Consider the following 18584-nt stretch of genomic DNA (forward strand, 5'->3'; position numbering starts at 1 on the left):
ACCAAAACTCTGATTACCAAATAACCGTAGATCTCAACGTATCAATATTGAGATTCAATATTGTAGGAAAGTACGTAGACGTAACGGAGATGATTAACACTAGGTTTTTCTTGCCAATAATACCCACGACATTACCCATAACCTCCATAGCTATATCTCATAGTTTCCTTAGCTTTGACTCACTCGATAACCATTTTTGAACTCGTTTGGACATAACCTTATCGTAGTATTTTATGTATAATACTAATAATATAATATTACCAATAATAATTGGATTAATAATAATATTAATCTTAATAATAATAATAATAATAATAATAATAATAATAATAATAATAATAATAATAATAATAATAATATAAGTATATATAAAGAGACAGAGATGAGAGTGAATTGAATTGTGAGAAACAAATCGCGAATTCGATCAAATTTATAGATGTGGCCTGTCCCAGCCCTCCATGCGATCGCATGGGTCTGAGGCACAATGGCCATGCGATCGTATGGCCTCTTTTTCCAGCTCACAATCGTTTTTGTCCTACGCTTGTCGACATATTTATTAATTATATTTATAATATATAATTTATATAATTAATTATATATTATATTAAATTCACGTGCATAGTTGACTTGTAATTTTTGTTCCGATAAGTCGTACGTCATCACACAACTTATGTCCCGGTTCTGGTTTTTCAAATGTCCATTCATACGCTGAGAAAACTGGCTCTTTACGTTTCGTGACTCGTACCTTTGTTAAAATATAGTCTTAAATTATCAATAAACTATATCACTCAAAGTGTATCTTAAACTTTCGAGTGTTTTGGTCATTTACTTCTATAAATCATCGTCTCGTTGTATATACATATACATTTTCATTTTGAAATAGTGTTACTGTAGCAAAGTTACTGCAGCAAGTTTTTTACTGTAGTAAATAGTGATTTTCGAAAACACTGTAGCTTTTCGGGTACTGTAGCAATTCGAAAATACTGTAGCAAATTAGTGTTTTACTGGTTCATCTTAAATGTTTTAGTTAACTTATCTAAATATTAATCGAATCAATAATCGAATGTTAATATCGGTTACTAAATAACTTGAAATCATATATATATATGCACATTAAGTTATATATATTGTTCGTGAATCTTCGAGAACAGTCAAAGAATAATTGATTACATGAATATAGTTCCAAAACTTTGAGACTCAACATTACAGACTTTGCTTATCGTGTCGAAAACATTAAATCATTTAAAGATAAAGTTTAAATTTGGTCAGAAATTTTCGGGTCATCACAAGATTCAGATCTATTATTCCCGCCAGAATACTTAAACACCCTAAATTACCCAAATCTATCACCCCATGAATTAGAACTGAAAGTAGGCGTTCCCGTTATACTTCTAAGAAACATCAGCGTTGCCGGTGGCTTATGTAACGGAACACGAATGATCATAACTCAACTTCAAAGCAAAAGGATAGCCGCTGAGATTATAACAGGGACGAGAATCAGAGAAAAAGTTCATCTACCGAGAATAACTCTTATTCATAAAGAAACATCGTTACCTTTTGTATTTAAGAGAATACAATTCCCTGTTAAACTATCATATGCAATGACTATTAATAAGAGCCAAGGGCAATCTTTAAGCAAAATTGGTGTATATTTACCTAAACCCGTTTTCTCGCACGGTCAGCTTTATGTGGCTCTATCTAGAGAAACTTCGTTAGATGGTCTAAAAGTATTAATCAAACAACAAGAAAAATATGGAAAAAATTATACGAAAAACATAGTTTAAAAGGATTTCCTTCTAAATGTAGCCTTACACCAGGTCTTTTATAATATTATATATATATTTTTTTCCCATCAATTTTATCAAAATTCTACATGTATTTACATTATGTGCTATGTTTATTATGTCCTATATTTATGCTGACATCTAATATATTTTAAAGTGTTTTATTGTTTCTCTCAAGTGTCATTCATAATCATATGTTCAACACCACTACTAATTGTAACTTCAATATGTTTCTATCTCCTTGCAGAATGGAAGAAATAATAACTCCACTAGCGGAACTAATGCTACATGATATAGGGAAAACAATTGAAGTCAAAGTTTATCGCAGATGGATAATTAAACAACCGCCACATGAAACGGAGCTCGGATACGGGTACATGCTACTAGACAAAGAGGTATTTTCATTACAAAAAACTTTCAGCCAGTGACGATCGCTCCAAATCCATATGGACAAACACATCATTCATCGATTTCATTGCGAGGTATTTGACCTCTATATGATACGTTTTGTAAACATTGCATTTTTTTGAAAAGGCACACCATAAATGAATATTTAAATCAAAGGTTTTCTACATCTGATGATTTCTACATATAGACAATCACCGTAAATAATAGTTTACAATAGTACTTCCGTTGACAATGCAGTCAAAATAAGATACATGGTGATGATTTGGTGAATGCAACGTTTCCTTAAAAATATGCCATGTACGACTCCATGCACATAGCTTGTCTAACATATAAGCAAACAGCGGAAGACTTCTAGGAAACCTGAGAATAAACATGCTAACAAGTGTCAACACAAAGGTTGGTGAGTTCATAGTTTTAGTGTTTCGCATAATCTGTATATAAAATTGGATCACAAGATTTCAGTTGTTTCATCCAGAAACGTTTATCAAAAGTTTGTCAATAGATTCTACGTAACAGAGCACCCTGGTAACTAAACTTTAACGTCTATATAATAAGTACCCTTTGTATAATAATCTTAATAATATACGCAAACCAACGTATACGCTTCTAAAATAGCATACGTTCGTTAAAAGGCTAGTGCTCTAGCTCGGACGGGGATGTCAAGCCCTATGGATCCATATATTGTTATTCGTGCCCACCAGTCCATATCCTATGTACTGGCAGCTACTAGTTACCAAAGCTAAGGGATTTTCGGTTCAAACTTAGTGTAGAATTAAGTATGTACTTGTATCCATTGCGTTTAAAATAAATTGCATGTATTCTCAGCCCAAAAATATATATTGCAAAAGCAATTAAAAAGGGAGCAATGAAACTCACCTTAGCAGCATATAAAGTCGTTCACCAAAATGTGACTGAAACTCGGATTACCAAATAACCATAGATCTCAACCTAGAGAACATATGTTGGTCAATAAATGTCTATCAAGCTAGGTCAGGTCATAGTGTATCATAATCCTAATGCTCGAGATCGACATACAAAAGTTATCCAAAGTCGTTTCAAAAAGTCAATTTTGACAATAGTTCAACAAAACGAGACATACCTTATATAAGGAGTCATTTACTCGGTTGGTAATATTTAAAAGTTCACTTTATCAATCTCGTAAACAAGTTGTTTAAATCTTAATTGCAGATTCAAAAGCAATTTCAATTAACGTCAATCATAATTCAGTTGATCATATCTTTTAATCCGTTCATCGAAACTATTCGGTGTCTAAATGAAAAGTTATTGATTTTTCGCCAGCTTTCCGAAAACATGTATATCATATACCTTTTACCAGTAATATATGTATTTAATTCGTGATTCATTATAAACTGTTTAACCACGAAATTTAGCATACAAACATGTATAAATATATATACTCGAGCACTAGACATGGATACACAATTAATGTATACAAGATAAAATATAAATGCTTACGTATCAATATTGTGATTCAATATTGCAGAAAAGTACGTAGACACAACATAGATGATAACAGTAGGTTTGACTTGTAAATAATACCCATGAACATTTACCCATAACCTCCATAGCTATAACCCATAATTTCCTTAACTTTATCCCGCTCAAAAACCCATTTTTGAAAGTGACACGCTCATAACCTCGTCGTAGTATTTTATGTATATTACTAATTAATAATTAATAATACTAATAATTAATAAGATTAATAATAATATTAATCTTAATAATAATAATAATAATAATAATAATAATAATAATAATAATAATAATAATAATAATAATAATTTAAATACGGAGGAAGTAACATAAATAAATATGTGTGTGATTGAAATGAAATCGTTTGAATTTATAGAACCTTTTCTGAAAAAGTACCCCATGCGATGGCATGGGATTTGTGCTTCAAGGCCATGCGATCGCATGGCACCCTGGGACAGCTCACAAATTTTTAACTTCTTGTTTGTCGACATAATATTTTATAATATATATATATAATATATATAATTTAAATAATTAATTATATATTATATTAAATTCATGTGCATAGTTGACTTGTAATTTTCGTTCCGATGACTCGTACGTTGTCACTCGACTTATGTCCCGGTTCCGGTTTCTCGAACGCATTTTTATACGCTTAGAAAACTCGCAATTTACGTTTTGTGACTCGTACCTTTGTCAAAATATAGTCTTAAATTATCAATAAACTATATCATTCAAAGTGTATCTTAAACTTTCGAGTGTTTTGGTCGTTTACTTCTATAAATCGTTGTCTCGCTATTTGTTAATATATATATATATATATATATATAATAACAAATTTTTTTATCACCAAGTTAATATATATTTTCAACATTCATAAACACGTTTTAAATATACGTCGTAAGTTATTCATATAATTAATATTCTAACTTATCATATATATTCAAATAAATATTTAAACCAATAAGTTTAATGTACAGTATCAAACAATTAATACATTGTTACGTTTTCAAGTTATAGTATATATATATATGTATCTATATACATATAATTGTTCGCGAATCGTCAAGAATAACCGAAAGGTATTTGAATATATGAAAGTAGTTCAAAAATTTTGCGATTCAGTTTTACAGACTTTGCTTATCATGTCGGAAATGTTAATCATACAAAGATTAAGTTTAAATTTGGTCAGAAATTTCCGGGTCATCACAGTACCTACCCGTTAAAGAAATTTCGTCCCGAAATTTGAGTGAGGTCGTCATGGCTAACAATAAAAATGTTTTCATGACGATTATGTGTTGATAAATAGAATTTTTATCACCGTTGAATAATATGGATAAAAAAAATCCAATTACTCGAAGCGTATGAGGGAAGTTATCATAATCGAGTGAAATGAAGAATAGAGATTCGTCTTATCTCTTGACGTAGTAACGATTGATTTTCGGAATTTAAGGAATTGAAAATCTTCATAATTTAAATAAGATTTGATTCTTCGGAATTTAAGGAAATTAGGATTTCCTTTGATTAAATGCGTAATCTGCCTCGATTGCTATGTCTGATATTTTGCTATAAATTGACCTTTTCCGTTTCATTTATTTTCACCACTCCTATAATCTTCTTCCTTATTTCATACTTATAAAAGATTTGTGAAAATGCTTCATCCAGTTCTGATTCTTGATATTTTCTTGGCTATCATATCATTCATTCTTCTTTTTCATCTGCCACCAGAGGAGGTTATTTTCTTCTACTATTACCTTGGGGTTATATTTTTTTTCATTCTCCCGTGTATTTATATTGCTATACGCATTGATATACACGGTTTGTAATTTCGGGGTTGTTTTCGGGCTTTATATTTTCCATTATATTTCGGAGCTTCATGCTTTTGTTTTCTCTTCCCGACTTTAAGTCAAGCGGATAATGGTCCAGAATTCATAGGTATGAATTTCAGAATGAACATAATTAATATTCTAAGAAAGAAACGGTAATGGCACAATCTGACTTGTCAAATTACCAGAATACCTCGAAAAAACCGAATAATCAAGAAAAATATTTTCTTGATATGTTTAGAGGTTAAATAGAATGAAAGAGTTATGTAACATGGTTCATGATGAGGGTGGGATCTGTGAACCTTTATCACGTTCCATTAGAAACTTAGCATGACTTACTGTAATATAATCACGTTGATCAAGTGTCATTATATTATACTAATTCATGCTTCAGTTCCCAACACTACTTCAAAACATTCATATTTTAGACTTGAAGGTTTCAGAATTTAGAAACTAAAATAGTTTCTTTTATGATGTAATACAGATAGGCGAAGATATGAATGATTTCAGATAAGAATAGTTATGAAGATATCTCCAGAAATATCGAGGATATTTATATTGAAAGATACGATGATATCTTAGAATTTCTAATATCAGAGGATGATGTGGAAAATCTGTCTGTGAAGGTTTAGAATGAGGAGTAAGGTGTTTGCTAATGATTTTAACAGACACTGAATCATTTGGATCCTTTGAAGGTAGATTTCGTCCTTGTGATTTGTCCACAGCCTCCTTCATGGTTTGCTCAATCCGTTTTCCAGTTTCAAACCTTCTCTTTTTCTCAGCTTTACCACTATACTATTCTTTATCATCAAACTTTTGACTGTTAAGGTCGTTTACAGTTTTTTTTTTGCTGCTTCATCAGTATTGTTCCAATTTCAGAGAACTAGTTCATAGTTTGGGATGTTTTTCAGAAACTTCACATTCGGAGTAAATAAGTCTAGGAGATAGACATTATATGTTTATATATAACTGTTGGCGTAGAATTGCTGCGAAATTCAAAATACTGATTGCTAATTCCCGGTAGTTGGTATGGCAATTATCGTTAGTAGATGTAGATGAGTACATGATAGGGTTTCAATGAGTATAAGGATTTTTCGGAAGGTCAAGGATCAATGAAGTTGTTGGTAAATTTACTGCTAATGTGGTGGAACATAAAAGGTTCCCCAGTAACAAGAACGTATATATCAAGATTACAATAAGGCTTAATCTGAAAAGTTGAAGTTGACTGGTTGGAAGTGTGGTAAAACTGGATACTTTGAAAAGGAATTGCAAGGTTATTTTTGGTAAAAACAATACCAAAGGATCTTTCACAGTTTTGAAGTCAAAGTATAGCTTTGAAAGATGTAGAGATCTAAGAATGATTTCACCGGTTCAGAGTTATGACTTGGATTATGATCCGTCAATATAAGAATATGTAATTGAATTTGTATGAAAATGATTGTATATCGTTGTGAGCATTGTTAATAATTTTTGAATCAAAGTTGAAGAATGTACAGTGTAACATATTAATTGTGAACTTATATATTTTCCGAGTATTACCTACCCTTTAAAGATTTCACAAGTAATATTTTGTACAAAAGAATTTTTCATTACAGTCTTTATGAAAATATCTGTATGTATATTTTCTTCGGATGTAATTCGGATCATAGTAAGCTCATTTGATTTTTGGCTTGAATTAGAAATGAATAATCTCTAAAACATTAAAGATTGCATAATATTTACGGAGTATTTCGCTAATGTAATCGATACTTCATTATTTATTCTTATTTCTCGGTGAAGGATGTTGATGCTTGTGGAATCTTTGTGAACCTTACAAGGCACAGATGATGTTTTCTGGAAAGTTTCGAGTACATCAAAAATGAAAATGTAAAATCAATTATGTAATTGAATAATACACTTGGTTTATTATGAAATGGAATTCATTAAGTTGAAACAGAGATTGTAGTTAATAATGGTTAAGTTGTTAAGGAAGGATGTACATCATTGCATATTAGTAATATGAACTAACCGAGTAGTACCTACCAGTTAAGATTCACACGTAATAGCTTAGTATGAAAAGATTTATTTTGATTTCAAAATTCATATATATTAAATATACATAAAATTTCTTCAGGGAAAATGAGTTAATACTTCATCAGTTATTGTTGCTGGTATTTCTGGGTAACTATGATGCGTATGACGTTGATGTTCAAGGTACATATTGTGATGTTGAGGCTTGCGGTGCGGATGTTGTTGGTGGTGGTAATGGTACTGTTGGTGTTGTTGTCGGTGGTACTGTTGATGCCGGTGATGCTGCTGGTGCTTGTAACCTTTGCACCATATTCTCCAAAGCCACTACCCGAGCGCGAAGCTCGTTGACTTCTTCTACTACACCGGGATGATTGGAGGTTCGGACGAGCGGATGAATAAGATCCAGAATTTGAGATAGTATATGGTCATGATGAGATACTCTGGAAATGAGAGAGAAAATGGTGTCTCGAACAGGTTCGCCGGTAAGTGCTTCATGTTCTTCGCCAAGAGGGCAATGTGGTGGATGGAAGGGATCGCCTTCTTCTTGTCTCCAATAATTAAGTAAGCTACGAACCCATCCCCAATTCATCCAGAATAGATGATGGTTAATTGGTTGATCCATTCTAGTTACACTGTCTTCGAAATTCAGGTGAATATCCATATCGGAATAGCTGTCAGAGTTTAAGGAATTTGAACTAGATACGGGATCCATCTTGTATAATTAGGGAGATGATTTTTGATATGAATTAGATTATAGAATTTAGTTTGGTATTCTTCAATACATAATTTACATATGTATATATAATACTAAATTCCATAAATCACGGAGAAATTTTCGGAAGATGTCAGGAAAAGTTTACAGTAACAGATACGCTAAGATATGAATTTTTGTCTATACACTATATATGAAATAAATGCAGGAAAATGTGTCTAGACTTAAGAGTGATAAGCATGTAATTTTTGACAAGAAATGATAAGCAAAACTTTTAACATGCAGACACGGTCGAAGTCCAGACTTACTAATGCATCCTAACAACTATCAGTTAGACACACTCATGCAAGACCTGGTTCGCTAGGACCAACACTCTGATACCAACTGTGACGATCGCTCCAAATCCATATGGACGAACACGTCATTCATCGATTTCATTGCGAGGTATTTGACCTCTATATGATACGTTTTGTAAACATTACATTCTTTTGAAAAGGCACACCATAAATGAATATTTAAATCAAAGGTTTTCTACATCTGATGATTTCTACATATAGACAATCACCGTAAGTAATAGTTTACAATAGTACTTCCGTTGACAATGCAGTCAAAATAAGATACATGGTGATGATTTGGTGAATGCAACGTTTCCTTAAAAATATGCCATGTACGACTCCATGCACATAGCTTGTCTAACATATAAGCAAACAGCGGAAGACTTCTAGGAAACCTGAGAATAAACATGCTAACAAGTGTCAACACAAAGGTTGGTGAGTTCATAGTTTTAGTGTTTCGCATAATCTGTATATAAAAGTGGATCACAAGATTTCAGTTGTTTCATCCAGAAACGTTTATCAAAAGTTTGTCAATAGATTCTACGTAACAGAGCACCCTGTTAACTAAACTTTAACGTCTATATAATAAGTACCCTTTGTATAATAATCTTAATAATACACGCAAACCAATGTATACGCTTCTCAAATAGCATACGTCCATTAAAAGGCTAGTGCTCTAGCTCGGACGGGGATGTCAAGCCCTATGGATCCATATACTGTTATTCGCGCCCACCAGTCCATATCCTATGTACTGGCAGCTACTAGTTACCAAAGCTAAGGGATTTTTGGTTCAAACTCAGTGTAGAATTAAGTATGTACTTGTATCCATTGCGTTTAAAATAAATTGCATGTATTCTCAGCCCAAAAATATATATTGCAAAAGCAATTAAAAAGGGAGCAATGAAACTCACCTTAGCAGCATATAAAGTCGTTCACCAAAATGTGACTGAAACTCGGATTACCAAATAACCGTAGATCTCAACCTAGAGAACATATGTTGGTCAATAAATGTATATCAAGCTAGGTCAGGTCATAGTGTATCATAATCCTAATGCTCGAGATCGACATACAAAAGTTATCCAAAGTCGTTTCAAAAAGTCAATTTTGACAATAGTTCAACAAAACGAGACATACCTTATATAAGAAGTCATTTACTCGGTTGGTAATATTTAAAAGTTCACTTTATCAATCTCGTAAACAAGTTGTTTAAATCTTAATTGCAGATTCAAAAGCAATTTCAATTAACGTCAATCATAATTCAGTTGATCATATCTTTTAATCCGTTCATCGAAACTATTCGGTGTCTAAATGAAAAGTTATTGATTTTTCGCCAGCTTTCCGAAAACATGTATATTGATAGTTAAAGCTAAGGGGTATAAAATACTATTAAATTTTACAAGGAAATACTATTAAATACGATACAATTTTACACAAGATATTTATTTATTTATAGAATGGATATACTTAAACCTTGCTACAACACTTATAGACAATGTACCTAATCGTACAGTAGTGTAGTTTTTAGTAAGTCCGGTTCATTCCACAGGGAATCTTTTAAACAAAGCTTAACGCTATATTAGTTTAATTTATAAAAATACAAATATATATATAAGTAATATTATTATTATAAAGGGGGGGGGGGGTTTACCATTTAATGACCGGTTTGTCGATTTTAAAAACTTTAGTCGCAGTTAAAACCTAATGTAAAATATTAAATAAATAAAAGACTTAATTTAAAGCGTAAAATAAATAACGATAATGAAATTGCAATAAATAAAAGTGCGATAAAATAAACTTGCGATAATTAAAAGATGCGATAATTAAAAGTGCAATTAAATACAATAACAATAAATAAAAGTGCGATAATTAGAAGTGCAATTAAATATAAAAATAAAGGAATTATGCTTATTTAAACTTCCGTATTCATGATGTTTGACGTGTTGATTTTAGTTTTATGCCCATGGGTTAATTGTTCTTTATCCTGGATTATTTAATATGTCCATACGGATTTGTCCATAATAGTCCATCAGTCATAAATATAAAGAGCGAAAGCCTTCATCAAATTATTCTTATTCCCGAAGTCAAATATTCCAACTAATTGGGGATTCGAATTGTAACAAGGTTTTAATACTTTGTTTAATGAATACACCAGGTTATCGACTGCGTGTAAACCAAGGTTTTACTACTTTGTTAACAATTACACCAATTACCCTTGAATGTAATTCACCCCTGTTTCAACAAGTCTATTAACTATTAATCCAGTTCCGTGTCCGGTAAAATGAATAATTATTGGTATTTATAGATATCCCGCCCACCGTACCCAGTCAAGCGTATGTGGTTATATATAAATACGTCAAATTATAAGTTTGTATATTAAATTAACAAGGTATTGTTTAGTTAATATAAAACCCATTAATAGCCCATAGTCTAATTTCCACAAGTGTCGTTCTTTTATCCAAACCCCAATTATGGTACAAAGCCCAATTACCTAATTTTAATATTTTTAGCCCAACATCATGATTACTTCGGTATTAAATAAGCATAATAATAACTTAGCTACGAGACATTAATGAAAATAATATAAACATAACTTACAATGATTAAAAATAGCGTAGCGTTACACGGACAGAATTTCGACTTACACCCTTACAACATTCGCTAACATACCCTTATTATTAGGATTTAAAATTAAAATTAAAATTAAAATATAAATATATATATATATATATATATATATATATATATATATATATATATATATATATATATATATATATATACGTTTACATATATTGAGAGAGAGATAGATTATTGGATATTTTTTTACGATCAGAATGCGCGAGCTTTATAGGCAGTTTCAGTTTTTGGGGATCCGCGACTCGTGTAATTTTTTCACTACAAACTCCGCAACTCGCGGCCGACGGTTTATAATATATTATATAATATATAAATAATTATAAGAATTATTTAAATATTATATTATATTTATGTGCATAGTTGACTTGTAATTTTTAGTCCGTTGCGTCGAGCGTTGAGAGTTGACTCTGGTCCCGGTTCCGGATTTTCGAATGTCCTTGCGTACAATTTAATATCTTGTACTTTGCGTTTTGAATCTTGTACTGTTGTAATTTCGAGACGTTTCTTATCAATAATTGGAACTTCTTTGATTGTATTTTGTACTTTTGAGCTTTTTGGTCGTTTGCGTCTTCAATTCGTCGAATCTGTCTTTTGTCTTCACCTTTTATTATTTAAACGAATATCACTTGTAAATAGGACAATTGCAACTAAAAGCTTGTCTTTCTTGAGGAATAATGCTATAAAATATATGTTCGTTTTTAGCATTATCAAATATTCTCACACTTGAGCGTTGCTTGTCCTCAAGCAATATAGTCTTGAAATATACTAGAATCACTTCTTTATTCTTCACACTTTGTACATCAGTGATTTCTTTACGGCGGTATAAACAATGGTAGTAACGATGTGGTTTACAGTCCCACATGACTATAAAATTTAGATCCTTTAAGGAAATTGGATCTTTATGAAAACATTTGATCTTTTGAAAATTAAATCTAGTTTTTACCCTAGATAAGTTTTCCGGAATAACCCTTCACCGGTGTTTGCAAAATATTTTTGTGGGTTTTAGATTTGAAAATTTTAGCTCAAAACTTGCGGTTTTGTGTCACCCACTTGCTAACCTTGTATTAGGAAAGCAACACGTCCAGTATACTTGCTCCGTATATTACCTTTCAATAAACTACCGTCCGGTTGTAAAGGAAAGCGTTGAACAAGCAACTGTTAAGGCAATGTCCCCTGACATGCTTTTAATTATGGTCTATAACGTGTCGGACGCAATTACTATCCTTGGTAGGAGCAATAGTAAAGCTCACCCTTATAATTTTTTGGTCTGGCATAAGGTCCTGTCTTTGACCATGCTATGCAACCACTGTTCTTACGGTTGACACCCGATTTGGTTCAGGTGACCTAATGAATTCCAGGTGAATTCCTAGGATTTTACGTTCAATGGTAATGAACGCATTGAAAATGGGTTTTCAGAAAACAAATCAGTTTGTAATTTTGATCAAAATATTTTCTCGTTCAAGCTCGAGTTTAGATATCATCGAATTCCATGAGTTTGAATTCTCAATCTTTAAGGTCAATCTCAAGGATTGAGTAATATCAGTCTTAAAAGCTGATTTTTGATCTTTAAGGAGATTATCCTTTCTGGGGGTCTGATTCATTAGTCTTATCCAGCTAATTTGTACGGCGCCCTCCCCATTTTACGAGACAGATCCTCTCATGGTTAGGATAAGTCTGACCACTTGGCGACCCTGTTTGATGCTGATGTCCGTGGATTTCTTGCTAATTTTAGAGATGACTTTTCTAGATTTTTCGTCAACCTACAGCTGGTCTGGACGACAACTTCATGACCTAAATCAAGAAGCGCGTTTCTTTTTTGGAAGACTTTACTTCCTTTTAATGATGGAATTGATTCATCGTGTAGATCCATCTTTCTTACAGTAAATCGGGTAAAATTTTTTAGTTTAGTCCAAAGCAAAAGTATCTTTAATATGTGACATATGTTTAAAATAACTTGGTAAATTTTTCCACACTTGGCTTTTATTTTTACTTTTTATTGTCCTCTATTCCATTTTAAATGAATTTTAACATTTTGGTTTGTTTCTCAATTTATGTCCTTTCCGAGGTAACAATAATTTCGGTGTTAACACCTAGTTTTATCGTTCATAAATATGTATAAACATGATTTTGAGTTCATTTAATTGAAAATTTTGAAAAATTTTACTAGAATTGGGTAGTCAGTATATAAGACTAGGGCTGTTCTTTATTATCATAGAGCACTAGATTCTAATACAACTACTGCTTTACTAGTATTTTTAATGGTAACCAAGTGTTTAAATAAAAATTTTAAAAATCCGAAAGAATTTAACCCCTTCCCACACTTAAGATCTTGCAATGCCCTCATTTGCAAGAAATCAGTAACAATTTAAATTATTGAGGGTGATTAGCGTATAAAAATGATTAAATTTTACCAAAATTTTCAAACATATTGTTGTTTGTGTTGAATGATAAATGGTGCATATCATTTGTTCATTCCGTCTTGTCGTTATTTCACATATATTTTGCATCTTGTCGTCAAAATTAGTTGCTTTTGCTGAACTTAATGCAAGTCTTTGAAAATGCGTTGTTTTACCCTGTTGTGTACATAAGATAAACTGCAAACATATATACATATTTTTGAAGTTTGGTATATTACCTCACATTCAAAAATTATTAAAATCTAATAATAAAAGTTAGAAAATTATAAAAACTATTACAATACTAACATAAGTGCTAAATGTAGTAACATTACAAAAATAAAATAAATAAAACTAAATAAACTAGGGTTGTTACTGATACCAGTAGGGGTTCCATGCATAACTGTATGTGTTATAGAATGCTTCAGCTGGGTTATAAGTAGGATACGGTGGTTGCATCTCTATAGACCAGGGAGGAAATATGGGCGTTGGAGTAGGAATATAGTTTCTACCTACATGTTGGCAATGTGCTATGATTTGGTTTTGATGAACTTGCCAATCTTCAAATGCTCGATGTCTAGCATTTTCATATTCTTGTGAAGCTATAAACCTTTGCATTTCTGTCATTTCATTTCCCCCTCCCACATTACCTGGCTGTTGATTTCTCTCAACCTGTGGATGTCTTCCATTATAGGCTACTGCGGGGGTTTTTCGCCTCTTCAAAACTTTAGCACCATGATATACATTTAAACCAATTGTATCGTGGGGTTCTGGTTCTTCGATTAATAATCCCCCCCGACTTATATCCACATTGAGATACTCAGCAATTAATGTAATAAATATACCACCTCCTATTATACTGTGCGGTCTCATCCCCCTAACCATAGCTGATAAATAATAACCCACACAATAAGGTATACTTACAGCGCTTTGTGGGTCTCGAATACACATATGGTAAAATAAATCTTGCTCATTTACCTTTTCCTTATTTTTACCTCGCTGTGTAATCGAGTTCGCTAGAAACCTGTGAATTACTCTTAACTCAGCTCTATCTATATCCAAATAAGAGTAATTTCCCCTTTTAAATCGGTGATGGCTAGTCATTTGACTCCATACACCATGCGTATCAAAACTTTCATCTATCCTCCTACCATTTAATATCAACCCTCGACAATCGGCAGATGCTAGCTCTTCAGGTGTATATATACGTAAGGCCTGAGCCATGTCTAGTAGAGACATGTGGCGCATCGAACCTCCTAACAAAAATCAAATAAAAGATCGATCGATTAAACTAGCTACCCGATCATTTATTTCTATACTACACAATAATTCTTCACACCATACTTTATATACAAGTCTACGCATGTTGAATAATCGTACCCAATCATTAAAAGTAGAATTACCATACCTCTGAGTAAGTAATTCATTAATTGTCTCGGCCAATTCTACGGCTTCTAATGGTTCCCATTCTATTACCCTAGGTACTTCAACAGCTTTAGAATGAAGAGTATGCAAGGCCCTTTGGTATTTTGGATAATCTATCCAACGTCTGTCTAATCTCAAGTTCGGGTGCAAATTTTCCACGTGCATATCTGAAAATGTCATAACTGGATAAGGTATATCTTGTTTGTAATGGTTATCAACATCCTGTTGTTCCGCATTCTCAGGAGGAGCATTGCGAGCTTGGGATGAAGATTCACCCCTTTCAGTCTGCAAAACACATCAAACACAATTTTTGTGCATCCAAATATGCATTAGTGTCAGCAAAATCATCAATCAAAATAATTACAATGACATGTTCAATTTATATCAAACTTATGCTCATTTTCATATTTTTATCAAATCTACACTTTTTCAAATAAGCATATACGAAAATGTTCTCCAAGTTCATAAGCATTCAACACATATAACATGTCAAAATAATCATTATTAGCAATTAAATAAGTTTCAAATGGCATTATCTCTCAAAAATCAAGTTCATGAATTTTAGACTTGAAAAAGTCCACTTTAATTCTCAAAAATCATGTTTAGGCTCAAAGTTTGGATCATTTAACTACCTAAACATGTTACACTACTTAATTTAGCAACAATTCATGACAAAAATCGGGCATAACCTGTTTATATCAAAAAGCCCCAAATTGCTCAAGAACACAAACCCTAGATTACTCAAAATTTGAAGTTTAAGGCTTCTAATTATGTTAAATAGCATCAATCTAGGTTATACAAGCATAATACATAAACAATTTAAGTATAATTACACTAAAAAGCATCAAAATCGAATTGGGTATAAATTTGCTCAAGAACACTAATTTTCGGATTAAATGGTGTTTAGGTGTAGAAATTTACCGTTTTTCTTGAGTAATTCCTTGATAGAATCCTTCTCAATATGATTTTAGTAAAAAATGTGATTATTTTTGGTAAAAAATTCGATTTTGGGAGTGTTTTTTTCGGGTTTTTTCGCAGTGTTTTGGGGTGTGGTGGTGTGCAACTGATCTGTTCGGCCTTTTATTTTTTTTTCTGTATTTTTGGTCCTCCGCGATTCGCGGTGTTTGTGCTCTTCAAATTCCGCGAGTCGCGGATTTTTTTTTTTTAATAGAAATCTTTAACTTATAAAACAATTAAGTAATTAATTTTAAAATTTTGTTTCCCTTGTTATTTAGGACGAGGTCGTTTCGGAACGATGTCCTAGTCCGTCCCTCGACAAAATTTAAAAATTTGTCTTTTTAAAGCGCGGTTTTAAAAGCAAAGATTTTTGGGTTTTTTTTAATGTTTTTGGCATACTTTAATTCAATAAGATTAAAAATAATGATAATAAAAGTTCTCGTCCCTCCCTCGGGTAAAACAATTTCGGTTCAAAGACCTAGTCTTCAACTCACGACGAATTTTAAAAATCATATTTTTAACTTAACGAAATAAAGTAAATTTTTGTTTTTAAATTCACACCAAACTTAGATTAAAAATGCATAAAATTCAAAATTAATATTAAAAATTCACACCAAGCTTAAATTTAAAATGCATAAAATTAAAAATTCCTATTTTAAAAATTAAAAATTCACACCAAACTTATATTATATTTTTGATTTTATACATGCAAACTTATATTAAAAATATTAATTTTTTTTTAAATATTGACAAACTTAAATATATTGATTTTACAAAGTTCACAATATTAATTTAAGATTTATATATTAATTTTAAAAATATGGTAAAAATAAAATTAAAAATCTTTTTGGCTTTTATCCCACTTTAATCAATCAAATATTATCAAAAATATACGCCCCCTCTTTTCGGTAAAGTAATTTCGGTTCCACTACCTAATTTAACTCATGACGAATTTTTGAAATATTTTGGGTTGATTGATTAAAGATATTTATACCTTAAGAATAAACGGTAAATTTCGCAGTGATGTAATAAATTTTTGTATGATATCGATAATTTCGGTCGCAAGACCTAATTTCATCGAATACCAATTTAATACTTTATAGTGAACAAATTAGCGTTTATTATCAAAAGGTTAAAAATATAAAATAAAAATAAAAATAAAAACTGTACAGACTTACCTGTGAAATATATTTCTTAGTGATATGCTCTAGCCCACTCATAAGATAGTCGGACTAATTGATTTTTCATGGCTACATAGGCGTAACCTCGAGCATTTAATGTTTTTTCTTCTAAACATATGAACGGTCCGTCTCTGCATAAAGTAACAAATTCGGTATTTGAATAGGTTTGATTATTTGAACATTTACCTTCGTGTGACCATTTTCCGCATTTGTGACATTTTTCAAGGTGTCGTGCTCTTCTTTTTGCTGCGGATTTTGATTTTCCTTTACCAAATTGTAACTTATTATCTTCGCATCTGGATTCTTTTCTTACTCCGTCCAATTTACCTTTGATTAATGATACTATTTCACTCGGAAGTGTGTCATTATTACATTTAGTAATCTAAGCGTGTAGCATTAGACCATGGTTTAGTTCACAGGAAGTCTTCATTTCGTAAAACCTAAAAAAATAAAAATTCAGAATGGGGGGAGAAGACTAGGTCTTTAGGGTCTGCTAGGGAAAGACCATTCGGGTCCCATTTTCGAGAACTACACGAAAACAGAAAATCTAACTCTAACAGAAATACATAAACCTCCCTACACTTAGTTGAAATTGTGATTAACATTATTTTCAATTGAATCATCAACAACTTGTATATCTTTGACTTTTACTTCAATCCATTTGTTGATTTCCTCCGTAACTTTCACAAATTCAACTAACATCGCCTTTTCTTTTGGCGATAAATTGGATACTAATCGATTACATAACTTAAAGTTTCCCTTAGTCTTAGCATCGTGAATCCGTTTATAAAGTTTCTTCGTTGAACTGTTAAAAATGGGTTCATCTAATTTCGTATCATCAACGGCATTCTTTGTGATTGGATCATTATTAAGTGTTTCTTCATCTTCCCCACACTTATGCGTTTTTATTGGTCTAACAGTTTTGGTTGGTGGAGATCTAAACTTTCGGTTCACAAAGGTGATCGATGTATCACCATCCCTAAGTGTCATTCTACCTTCTCTTACATCAATGAATGCCTCGGTGGTTGCTAAAAATGGACGACCTAGAATTAGAGGAATTTCAAGGTTTTCCTCCATATTAATCACTATGAAGTTTGAAACAAAGGTCAAATTTCCCACGTTAACAAGTAAATTATTTGCTATTCCAACCGGGTGTTTAATGGTTTGGTCAAATGATTGAACACCTATTTTGGTTGGTTTTAATTTACCCATGCCTAATCTTTTGTATAAGGAAAAAGGCATAATATTTGCACTTGCTCCTAAATCTGCGAGTCCATTATATACAACACCATCATTAAGCAAGCAAGAAATGATAAATTCACCCGGGTCTCCTGCTTTAGTAAGTCGAGTTGGTTTGTAAACCTTTTTCGGGTGTTCTTTTCTTGGTTCTTTCACTTCTATTTGAACTTCTTGTTCACA

This window comes from Rutidosis leptorrhynchoides, chromosome 6 (genome assembly GCF_046630445.1).
Source record: "Rutidosis leptorrhynchoides isolate AG116_Rl617_1_P2 chromosome 6, CSIRO_AGI_Rlap_v1, whole genome shotgun sequence".
Classification (NCBI taxonomy): Eukaryota; Viridiplantae; Streptophyta; class Magnoliopsida; order Asterales; family Asteraceae; genus Rutidosis; species Rutidosis leptorrhynchoides.